Source organism: Dendrobates tinctorius, unplaced genomic scaffold (assembly GCF_039654945.1).
Source record: "Dendrobates tinctorius isolate UK_male_01 unplaced genomic scaffold, ASM3965494v1 ptg000292l, whole genome shotgun sequence".
NCBI lineage: Eukaryota > Metazoa > Chordata > Amphibia > Anura > Dendrobatidae > Dendrobates > Dendrobates tinctorius.
Genome location: NW_027361959.1, coordinates 4,224,320 through 4,236,870, shown reverse-complemented (window position 1 = coordinate 4,236,870; position 12,551 = coordinate 4,224,320). Strand labels below are relative to the sequence as shown.

The 12,551-nt window shown below is 42.9% G+C and overlaps 1 protein-coding gene across 1 annotated transcript in view; it reads left to right on the top strand.

Annotated features, from left to right (window-relative positions):
- The window catches only part of SYNPO2L (synaptopodin 2 like), a 173,079-nt gene that overhangs the window by 68,654 nt on the left and 91,874 nt on the right, over positions 1-12,551 (top strand). The window lies entirely within an intron of this gene.

The window sequence follows — 12,551 nt, the reverse complement described above, 5'->3', positions numbered from 1 at the left end:
GTTGGATAAAGAACCTCGACTAACATCCAAACAAGTTCAAGCTGCCCTGCAGTCCGAGGGTACAACAGTGTCAACCCGTACTATCCGTCGGCGTCTGAATGAAAAGGGACTGTATGGTAGGAGACCCAGGAAGACCCCACTTCTTACCCCGAGACATAAAAAAGCCAGGCTGGAGTTTGCCAAAACTTACCTCAAAAAGCCTAAAACGTTTTGGAAGAATGTTCTCTGGTCAGATGAGACAAAAGTAGAGCTTTTTGGGCAAAGGCATCAACATAGAGTTTACAGGAGAAAAAAAGAGGCATTCAAAGAAAAGAACACGGTCCATACAGTCAAACATGGCGGAGGTTCCCTGATGTTTTGGGGTTGCTTTGCTGCCTCTGGCACTGGACTGCTTGACCGTGTGCATGGCATTATGAAGTCTGAAGACTACCAACAAATTTTGCAGCATAATGTAGGGCCCAGTGTGAGAAAGCTGGGTCTCCCTCAGAGGTCATGGGTCTTCCAGCAGGAAAATGACCCAAAACACACTTCAAAAAGCACTAGAAAGTGGTTTGAGAGAAAGCACTGGAGACTTCTAAAGTGGCCAGCAATGAGTCCAGACCTGAATCCCATAGAACACCTGTGGAGAGATCTAAAAATGGCAGTTTGGAGAAGGCACCCTTCAAATATCAGGGACCTGGAGCAGTTTGCCAAAGAAGAATGGTCTAAAATTCCAGCAGAGCATTGTAAGAAACTCATTGATCGTTACCGGAAGCGGTTGGTCGCAGTTATTTCCAAGTATTAGGCTGAGGGTGCCAATACTTTTGTCTGGCCCATTTTTGGAGTTTTGTGTGAAATGATCAAGGTTTTGCTTTTTGCTTCATTCTCTTTTGTGTTTTTTCATTTAAGACAAATTAAATGAAGATAATAATACCAAAGAATTTGTGTTTGCCATCATTTTCAGGAAGAAACTGAGTATTATCTGACAAAATTGCAGGGGTGTCAATAATTTTGGCCACAACTGTATATCAGTTGGGTTTTTTTTAATCTGCTTTTAATTAGTTTCGGAGGGCTGAATAGTAGAGTGTTTTGGAGCTATAGCCTTTTCTGTGCCTCCATGTGGTTGATGATCTATGCACCACCATGTCCTCCCCTAAAATTATATAAAAAGTCAATATACATTATTAATAAAAAAAACTACCAATCATAATTATGTGAGGTTTCCACTAGGAGGAAAACATTTACTTAGACATAATTTGTAGACTGTGAGCCCTCGTGGGCAGGTCTCCTGTACCAGCCTCATGCGATCAGAGGAGGAACTGACCAGAGGGGGCCGGGGGCGGGGCTTAGCGGCGGCCGTGTGCTGCGCCCAAGAACGCTAGTGTGAAACTAGCCTAACTCTTTTTGTTCAAGATTATTGTATTTGTTTTTATGTATATCCATTTTCACATGTAAAGGGCCATGGAATAAATGATGCTATAATAATAATAATAATAATAAAAAATAATATTTGAATCCTTTTTCTCCAGAAAGACATTTGCAGTTTGCAAATTCTTTAATGGGATGAAGCTATCTAGAACCAGCATGTGGCTAGATAAAAACATGACTGGTACTGTTTTCCACATGATTATTTCTTATCTTATGAAGTATACTCAGTATAGTAATGGGAAAAGTGAGAAGGTGCCCACACACCTTACGCTATATACACACTGACCCAAATTCAACAGCCGCATAGGCACATATGGCCGATCCATGCATCATGGTCAATGGTCCATGCTTGAGCCACAACATACAGATGTGTGAGTCCGACCAACGGTTATCTCTTCTGACTCCCTTATATACATGCATACTCGGCTTCACCGGGCGTGCATACAGTATGTTTTTAATAGTGAGAATTGATTAAACTGCTACCAGTCACATCTAAGTTTAAATTTTAAATGTCTGATCCTTCTCTCCCCCAAAAGATTATGGTGGGAAGCTCCACATGCTACTTGGCTGGCAGGGACAAAATTGGCACATACAGTCAACCTTACAGGGGTTATCATTGTGTTTAGTTCCTTTTGGGATTAAGAACTTACCAGCAGCCAGTTGCTATCTACCTGCCTGTTCTGTCTAGCGACCGGTAGTGGAGCTCCAGCAAAGCTCCCTGCCCAAAGATGTGCTCCACCGATGGGGCGCACTAAACATTTTAATGAGAGCAATTGTCCACGTCCCCCCGGAGCCCAGATTACTCTCATTATAAACCGCCTATGTTGACAACCCTTGTGGGCAAGAAAGAACTTTAGCTAGAACACACCTAAGACTTTAGCACTTTACTGACTCTCTATCTGTGGCTGGTGGCAAGGAGAGAGCACTAAGTGCACACTGACCTCATGGGATAGGAATAGAGATTCAGAGTGAAATCTTATTAGCAATGTAAGAATACTCCATGGCCTCCACCTTCTCAGTCCCTTCTCTCCAAAATCTCAGATGTCCATTGTGACTGAAGCACTACTTGAGCCCAAGTAAAATCACTTTGTTCACTTAATTAGCGACTGCAGGGAAATAGCAGTATTCCTCGAGTACAGTAGGCAGATGGATGGCAAATATTTTAATATATTTGACTCCAAAACGTATGTTTTGGGTAAGAAAAAAAGGATATGTCCACATGTTACATCATTGACCTCTATTTTGTAAAAAAGCATATGACTTGATTTTTTTTTTGTCTAACCGGTAGTATAAAGTCTTACGCTATTCCACAGTCTAAAAATATTATCATTCATTCAAATGACTTACAATTTACTAACCTAGTTGTGTTTTTTTTTATTTTTCTTTAAAATACAATACTGGTTTGACACCCTATTGATGGTAGATTATTGCCGGCTGTTCTGACACATCACCTATTTAGAGATTCTGAGAACGTAGTGGACAAGCGGAGTTATTTAAATGAGACTTAGATCTTGGCGTCATCCATTTCACAAATGTGTACATCTGACCTTTTCAGGACCACGATATACAGTAAGGATGTACTATACAAAGCACTGTCAAAAAGGTTAACAAAGAAGACCAATAATTAAAAGTGCATAGGTGCATTGCTAAGGTAAAATGAAATAGATTGATTGGTGTCTGCTACTGGGTTCCACCTCCATTAGCTGCTTATTTCCCATACAGTACTCAATAGATGTATACAGTATGAACTAAATTGCATCTGTCACCGTACCAGTGCAATTTACTAATACAGTACATTCATATCACTACAGCATACAGATCTGACCAAAGGCCTATGTGCTAATTAATTTGTTTAAATGGAGTTTAACTTTCCAGTTCATTCTCTTATTCTTAACCACAACATACACTAGACCGGCACAAAATATACATCAAGCCAAACGATATTGTGCGGTCTGTGGAGCTATCCGAGAAACGCCGCTCCTTCCCAAATTCAAATACCGTATATTCTCGTCTTTCAGGCGCAAATCCATTCTTATAACGATGGTGGTTCTCATGCTGCATTCATGTACTGATGGTGGTTCTGGTGCTGCCCTTATGTGCTGACAGCAGCTCTAATCTTGTACACATATAGCAATCCAGAACGTGTTTAATGGCTATGTTAAAATTTAAAAGTAGAAAAATTTAGAGATTTGAGATCATGAGGAGGATTTAGCGAGTTTCTGCTGCAAAAAAAATCATTTTAAGTTAGTGTGTGTTCACACTGATTTTTTTGGAGTAGAAATTGAGCAGAAACCCTTCAAATCCTTCTTAAATACTCAGTATTTGGTTCTGGTGATGTATTAATGCACTGATGGTGGTTCTCGTAATGTATTCATATAATTACCCCTTTAAAAATAATTTACATCTTTTGGGATTGATTCATTATGACAATGTGGCCCTTGGACCAAAATTAATTATGTACCCCTGACATACACCATATACTTTGGGAAACATTATATTTTAGGTTATGTTTGGAGCTACATATTCATCATCTAAAAAGTTACTAATATAGCATGCATATTTTTAAGCCATTTATGTTTTATGTTTTCATTAGTTCTTAAAGAGGACCTGTTACCATGTAAAGTGTCCAGTTTTTGCTTTAATTTTATTCTGGCTGCTCCCCTGAATATTTATTTTTTTGTTGTCTGGAAATCCATCATATTTTTCCAGAAGTATGAGCCTTTATATTTAGTGCTAATTTTTATGGTAATTACTAAAGGGGCCTTGTTCTCTGGATGTTTTGAGGGCGTATTGTAAACTGGATGATGCAACAGAGCAGACAATGAGGAAACGGTGGAACTTGACCAACATTATTTATTTCACTAGCACAAGAAGGAAAATCTATGTATAAGTACTGTATATATATATATATATCTATCTATATATATTTGCTCAAGTAAGCACGGCATGGCGAGTTACAGTAAGCGGGTTAGCATAGTACAGTGTATTATGACACAGCAATACAACTAGATGTAATATCTATGCAATGTTCTATTACATACACAGTTCTTGTTATCTAGCAGTTAAATGACTGTTAATGCCTTTATCAACATAGAAGAAAAAGTGGCTGACAGCAACTCCTTGATCCAAGAGAGGTACGTTCCAAGTCCAAAGACCCAGTTGGACACGAAATCCAAATGATGAAGAAGAACAGCATCTCATCCGGGTGAAAAATATATAAACATTTATTGTGCCATGACAAAATGCGACGTTTCGACCATCACATGGTCTTTATCAAGCATGATAAAGACCATATGATGGTCGAAACGTCGCATTTTGTCATGGCACAATAAATGTTTGTATATTTTTCACCCGGATGAGATGCTGTTCTTCTTCATCATTTGTTAATGCCTTTATGTCTCAACTTCATGGGCGTCACTCTACATCTCCGTCGTAGACACTTCTGATCTTTGGACTGGCCCTAGTGGGGGTCCTGGAATTTACTGCTAGGCTGCAGGTCCTAGATATGGGAGTCACTGGATATACAATGTGCTCGTTGCACTGGCTGTCTCCGCTCCCTGAAGCATGGCCCCAACCCACATCCTGTACCATACGTCTATGCTGAAAATAACAGCCTACAGGAACGGTCCTCTGCTACAGCCGAATCATCTCCCTAACGTGGTTCGGATCTGTCACGGTCTTCTACTGACACTGCTTATGGATCTTCTATTGGCACGGGGTATAAATCTTCACAGCTCAGGCCTTCTCAGGTGTCTGATTGCTCTTGGACCCTTCTGTGTCAATGGTGGCTGTAAGTCCACCAGCAGCCACATGACCTGTCCTGGTAGAGGTTCTGGCTCCAACTGCCTCTTCTCGTTCCGGCCATGCCTTTTATAATTAGTCTTCTGCAGCCTCAAACAGGTTTCCGCTAGTATTTCCTTGTATTTAGCTCTATCCATCTTCCCATAAACACTGACCAGCTTCCCTGTCAAAAGCATTCAAACAGCATGATGCTGCTATCACCATGTTTGATGATGGGGATGGTGCTTTCAGGGTGATGGGCAACATTAGTTTTCTGCCACACATAGTGCTTTGAATTTAGCCCAAAAAATTCTACTTTGGTCTCATCTGAGTAGATCACCTTCTTCCACATGCTAGCTGTGTCCCCTACATGGCTTTTTGTAAGGCCTGTTTCACACTTCCATTTTTTGACATCAGTCAAAATCCGCCAATTTTACAAAAAAACAGATCCGCCAAAAAAGGGGCGGATCCGTTTTTTCCCCCATAGACTTACATTAGTGGCGGATGTTGACTGACGGTCGTCCATCCAACCCGTTTTTTGATGGATCCGCCAAGATTTTAGCGGCTCCCGGGTGGATGAGATGGACCCTGCAGCGTTTTTTTCCTTGAATGTCCGCTATTTTTAAGTGCGCATGCCCGGAAGCTTTTTAACCATGAAATGCCGTTCCAGGAGCGAAAAAATCTCTCTCTGTGTCATGATCCGAAGCGGATCTGACAGTTTAAATGCACAAAGCAACTTTTTTTTTCCTTTGGCTGTGTGCCGAAGTGTGGGTTTGCCCCCGGTGGCCATTAGGATTATTGCACTGTGGTGGTGTTTGTTCTAAGTTTGCCCCGGTGGTGGTGAACAGCATTGCACTTTAGTCTTTAGTTAAGTGCACGTTTATTAAGTAACAGGTGTGAATGCTCTACAAAAGAGTGTCAGGTGTATCAATCACTGTTGGTGATAGGTCTTCAGTTACAAGCAAGCCTGGGTGAAGGATGGAGCTGAAGGAGAGTCACGGGCAGCTCAGTCAGCGCCCTCGAGTAGCAGCTATGGTGTCTGCAAGGAGTGCTGGCATGGATTTGTGGAGTTCAACTATGGTGTCTGCAAGAAGGGCTGGCATGGCGTGGTGGAGTCGCAGTTATGGTTTCAGCGGGAAGTGCTTGCATGGCTTGGTGGAGTGGCGACTATGGTGTAGAGTTGCACTCAGCATGCTGGACTTGGTTGCTGAAAGCTGGACTCAAGCATGCTGGATTTTATGGCAGAAAAGTTGGACTCAAGCATGCTGGACTTTTTGGCAGAAGCTGGACTCATTTGCTGGACTCTGTTTCTGGACAGCTGCACATAGGTGGTGAACTCTGGTTGCTCCAAGGCTGCACTATGGTGTTCCGGTCGGAGGAAAAGATGCACGCAGGTGGTGGGCTCTGTTGCTAGGAGCGTAAGCAACAGAGCAAAGCTAAGTGGTGTTTCCCCTGTTTTGTCACTTTTCCTTATGTGTGTTTAGTGCAGTGGTGGGATTAGTTTCCGCACCAACCAATTCCCTAGTGAAGGTTTAGGTGCAGGGTGAGTCAGGGTTTTGAGGTTCCTGATCATTGCCTGGTGCGGAACTGGCCTAGGGAATGCTAGGAGTGTAGAGACACTGACTCAGGGGAGTGCAGGAGGTCTCCACTTCCCCGTTTCCCTATCGCAGGGCCACCATTGTTATTGTTAACCAGGTTTTCCCTATTCCCCCTGTCTTATTGTGTTAGTTACCGGCCTGCAGGCCGCGTCACATAGGACAATTACTCGTGCAGCTTCCTGTTGTATCAGTTACTGGCCTGCTGGCCTGTCACTCAGGGCGGGGCACCTGACACTTTCTCTCTCTGTCTATTTCTCTCTCTCTCCCCTTCCAGGCTGCACTCTCTTTAAATTTGGTGTACTGTTCATCTTCGGCGAATCTGACCAAATTAGCGTCCGCTGACATCCGTATGTCACATCCTGGAGGCGGATCCGTAATTTTTGTTTTTGGCGGATGTCAGCTGTCCGCCAACAATGGAAGTGTGAAACAGACCTAACCTGCAAACAGTAATTATTATTGCTTGCTTTCAAACAAAAATGAGGACAGATTCTTCCCCCTTAGCTGTAGACCTCTGCACCTCCACCAATGTGACCATGGACCTCTTACCTAATTACTCTTCTCCTTGCTTAGGATGTCAGCTTATGTGGACAGCCATGCCTTGGTTGGTTTGCAGTTGTGCCATATGCCTTACATTTTTGAGTGATGGATTGAACTGTTCTCCATGAGGTGTTTAGAGCTTGAGCTATTTTTTCATTACCTAATCCTGCTTTACTCTTCTCCTCAACTTTATCCCTGACCTATCTGATGTGTTCCTTGGTTTTCATGATGCTGTTTGATCCCTAATGTTCTCACACAAACCTCTGAGGTTTCCAGATCACGTGTAGTTATATCAAGAATACATTACACACAGGTGGACTAATTTACTAATTATGTGAATTCTGAAGCAATTGGTCACTCAGGATTTTATTTAGGGGTATCACACTACAGAGGGCTAAATATAAATACATGTCACAATTTTCAGCTTTGTACTTTTAAAATAATTAGAAAATCATGTATTTTACACTTTGCAATTACTTTCTGCTTTGTGTTGGTATAACACAAAATCTCAATAAAATACATTTAAGTTTGTGGGTGTAACATGAAAAAATGTGGAAAATTACATGGGGTATGAATACTTTTTCAAGGCACTGTATATATAGATGTAGGGGTATTACAATATGTCTATAAATCAGAAAGATAACATTTAGCTATATAGATATAAAAAATTATTTTATACACAGTCTTTGGCTCATTGTTAGGCCTCCTTCAGACGTCCGTTTTTTAAGTCGATATGTGGTCCATATTTTAATCACTGCAAATATAGTCACATGCACACCCATTGTATTCAGTGGTGGTGTGCACATGTCATACTGTTGTCAGAGTGATCTAATTTTTTGATGAAAGTTTCAGCTTTTATCATTAGCGTAATGTTTGATCACTGATTTTACATATGAAAAGAGAAAACAAAATTGCAAACTTTCTCCAATACCTTACAATGTTAAAGGGAATCTGTCACCGGAAGTTGGAGGCCTATGTAAATGGCCTGTGTCCGATCCGATGGGCAGTGTTTCTTCTTCTTTCTCCACCCCATCTGTGGCCCCCATCCGCGATCTTTGCCGGCATTAGAGAAGTTCAACTCTATAGTTCGCGCGTGCGCAAAGCAATCTTGCCTTGCGCAGTCTGCTTTGCCCAACTGCGGGCAAAGCCAAAAATCAATACTGTGCATGTGCTGGTAAACTATGTCCCTGAAGTATTTTGCTGTGTTCCGGGACATAGCGTACCGGCACATGCGCAGTAATGATTTTCAGCTTTGCCCGCAGTTGGGCAAAGCATACTGCGCGTGCGCGAATCAAGATTGCTTTGCGAACGCGCGAACTATGGAGTTGAACTTCTCTAATACCGGCAAAGATCGCGGATGGGGGCCACGGATGAGGTGGAGAAAGAAGAAGGAAAACCGCCCATCGGATCGGACACAGGCCATTTACATAGGCCTCCAACTTCCTATGACAGATTCCCTTTAATCTCTGACTTGAAGAAAAGAACATGGACCTGTTACCAACTACATAGAATATTTTGTAAGGAAAACACTGATCGAATACGTCCATGAAATACTGTATATCTGAATGAGGCCTTAGGCTCATTCACACATTCTGACATCAGTACTAGTGTTATCTGTTTCCTTGGGTACATGTGTACCGTGTATATGCTGTCTGTGTGCACCATCTTTTTCACTTTAATAAAGTGGTAAACCAAGGAAAGTGTCAAGGAGTGTTTATTTCAATAAAGTTTTTTGTGTGTGTTTCTTGTTATTACTACGTTAGTAATGGGGGTGTCTGATAGACATCTCTCCACTAACAGGGCTTGATGTCTGCTGTGTTTTTGGACAATTCACTGCTGACATCAACTGCAATCACCATTACCCCAATTGCCAACACACCAGGGCAATCGGGAAGAGGGAAGACAAAGCGCCAGAATTGGTGCATCTCATGTGACGCTCCACTTCTGAGGTGGCTACGGGCTTGTATTTTAATGCCATGAACTTTCCCAGCTTGATAATATAAGCCCGCAGCTGTCTGCTTTAATTTTGCTTGTTATAAAAGATGTGGGGGAGCTCATGTTGTTTTTTTTATTCATTTATTTATTATGATAAAAGATGTACAGTAAGCTAAACATGCAAGGCACTAATTATATACGTGATGTCACACGGACGGCACACATATGGTACACATGTACGCACGGATGGTACTCTCGTACACGTGGACTGTCAACAGAAATCCAAATGGATAGTAAAGCCAAACGTGTGAAGGGGGCCTAAAGGTAATAAACCAATATAGTATGCCTGGAATTTCCCTTTAAATCCTTTACTTTTGTGATAAGGAAGCGGTGCATTAAATCTTCAGTTCATAGTGAGGACTGGCAGATACTTCATGGACAACTGCTAACATAACTCAAATCTGCTAGATAGACCTATGTAGGCCATTAGGGACATAATCACATGTTAATCGCCACCATACATACACGGAAGCACAACAGCCTTCTTTAAGGCTCATTCACACGTCAGTATTTGGTCAGTATTTTGCATCCGTGTTTGTATGCCAAAGCCAGGAATGGAACTTACCAAGAAAAAAATATAATTGAAAGACTGATGTCTGTTCTTTGCTTTGGAGACACTCCTGGTTTTGTCATGCAAATACTGATGAAATACTGATCAAAAATACTGATGTGTGAAAGAGGCCTAACTGTGTTAACCTCTTCACACTCAGGCCAATTTAAATTTTTTCGCCTTAATTTTTTCTTCGCCCCTTTCGAGAGCCGTAACTTTTTTATTTTTCCATCCACATAGCCGGATGAGGGATTTTTTTTTGTGTTGGATGAGTTGCACTTTTGTATGACATCATTCATTTCACCATGTGATACAATGTAAAGGCTCATTCACACGTCAGTATTTGGTCAGTATTTTGCATCAGTGTTTGTATGCCAAAACCAGGAATGGAACTTACCGAGAAAAAAATATAATTGAAAGACTGACTCCTGTTCCTTATTTTGGAGACATTCCTTGTTTTGGCATACAAATACTGATGAAATACTGATCAAAAATACTGATGTGTGAAAGAGGCCTAAAGCGGAGAAAATTTCCAAGTTTTTTTTATTTTTTTTACTTACTATGTTCACTATGAGATAAAACTGACCTGGAAATATGATTCTCCAGGTCAGTATGATTACACAGATAAATAAAAACAACATATGCATTTTTGATAAGTGGTGAAAAAAAATTGGAAATCTGTAAAAAAAACCCAAAAAACTATTTTGCCTGTGTTGCCATTTTCCGAGACTCGTAAAGTTTTACTTTTTATGGATCTGGGGTTGTATGATGGATTTTTTTTGCGGCCTGAGTTGACGTTTTTACTGATACCATATTGGGGTAGATATGATGTTCTGATCGCCTCTTTCTGCCTTCTCAATTCTTTTTCTCATTACTCTGTTTACCGATCAGATTAATTTATTTTATATTTTAAATATATTCTACTTTGTATAGTGAACATCACAATCTCCTAAGAACGCCAGCTAAACGCTGACCTTCACAGGATTATCATAATGACAGGCACTGTAGTCTTCAGCAGACCCCTGGTTTTCATGGCAACCCATTTGCGCCCCATGATCACATCAAAGCCTACTGATTGGCACGTGGAATGACACCCCCCCCTCCAGCACGTATTAAATGCTGTAATGACAGTGACATTTATCAGGTTAACAACAGCGGACAGAGCTCTGCTCCACCCGTGGCTGTTAAAACCACGTGATAGCTGATTAAATCAGCCAACTTCTGCCGGGAAAGATGCAGACTTGGTGTGTGAGCCCGTATCAAAGGCAGGGACATGACATATGACGTACATGTATGTAATATGTTGTGAAGGTGTTAAACTGCAGGGCAGCTACACAGTGAATGGGACGATGCTATAGTGTGGCGCCCCTGAGGCTCAGTCGCCACAGAGGTACTGCACCTTCTCCTAAGGTGTAGTGCCCCACCATCCAGGTAAGGTGGGAACTCCTTGCCATGCTCCAACACCTGCATCCCACACATTCAGCAGGGCCACATTGCAGCTTTAGGCTCAGGGTGTAGCAGAGCACCTTTCGTGGTAACCTGCTTCGTAACACGAGATGTGCTGGGAGGTGGGTGGAGTTAGTATAAAAGAAGGGGAAGGATAGGATTTACAAGTGAGTCTCGGTAGAGAAAGTGGAGGTGAGTCAGGAGACCGGGAGGTCAGGTGGAGGGAAGACAGTCAGTCAGGAAAGGCTGAGGACTGGTCTTGGTGGAAGATCTCCCGGGGGAAAGGAAGAGAGGAAGGAGTACTGCAGCTGCCTCAGTGACCTGAGCCAGCTGGCACGGAAAAGGGGAGAAAGAAGGAGAGAGACGTAGAACTGTAACCTGCATTTCCATAAGAGAGAAGACAAGTACGGAACGAAGAGGAGAGAGAACAGAGAGGAGGAGTGGGTTGGATATGAACCCTGCCTATAGGTTCTCAGCGCAAGGCCGGGGCCCAGTCCCCGAGGTTGTATGGACACTTATGGTTCTGCAGCAGACACCGGTGGAGTAGTTGGCTGTAAATGCACTATTCCCATCCAAGACTTGGGACACAACAGCAAACTGATAGAGAGCCGGGATCCAGAAGGTCCCCGAGCAGGCTACAGCTGTCTGTCATGCAAGTAAGAGCTCTAGGAACATCTAGACGGAGGTATTCCAGGGTAACTAAGTACTGGAGTGCATCACCCTTAAGGCGCATTGGCGGAGTCGTTCAGAGAGGCACACGTTGGCGGAGTGTTGGCAGGGAGAGCCATATCTGGTCTGGAGGTTGGCTGAGTCTCTGCCCCGGAGAACACGGTACTGAGGCGGGCACTGGTGTGCACTAAGAACTGAGAGTAAAGCCTTGGAACTACAACTGCAGGTGTCCTCCATTCATTCTGCGCCAACACATTGAGCTCTGCTACATCTGTGTACCAGCGTCTACACTGCCCTGGGACTACAGCTCCACCTGTGGGGAGCTTTACCATCTTTGCTGTGCACACCACCAGTCCCAGAGGATCTGCATGCAGCGTCGACCTAACATCATATTTGCCAAACACCACAGGTGGCGTCGCGAACTATCCATATAAACTACAACACAAACCACCGTTTTATTGGGCGCCCAGGGCCACGGACCGGGTCACCACCGCTGTGACACATCCCCCTGACACCGGCCCGGTACCGAGTACCCCACAGCCCTGGGAGGGCGACCCAATAGCACGGCG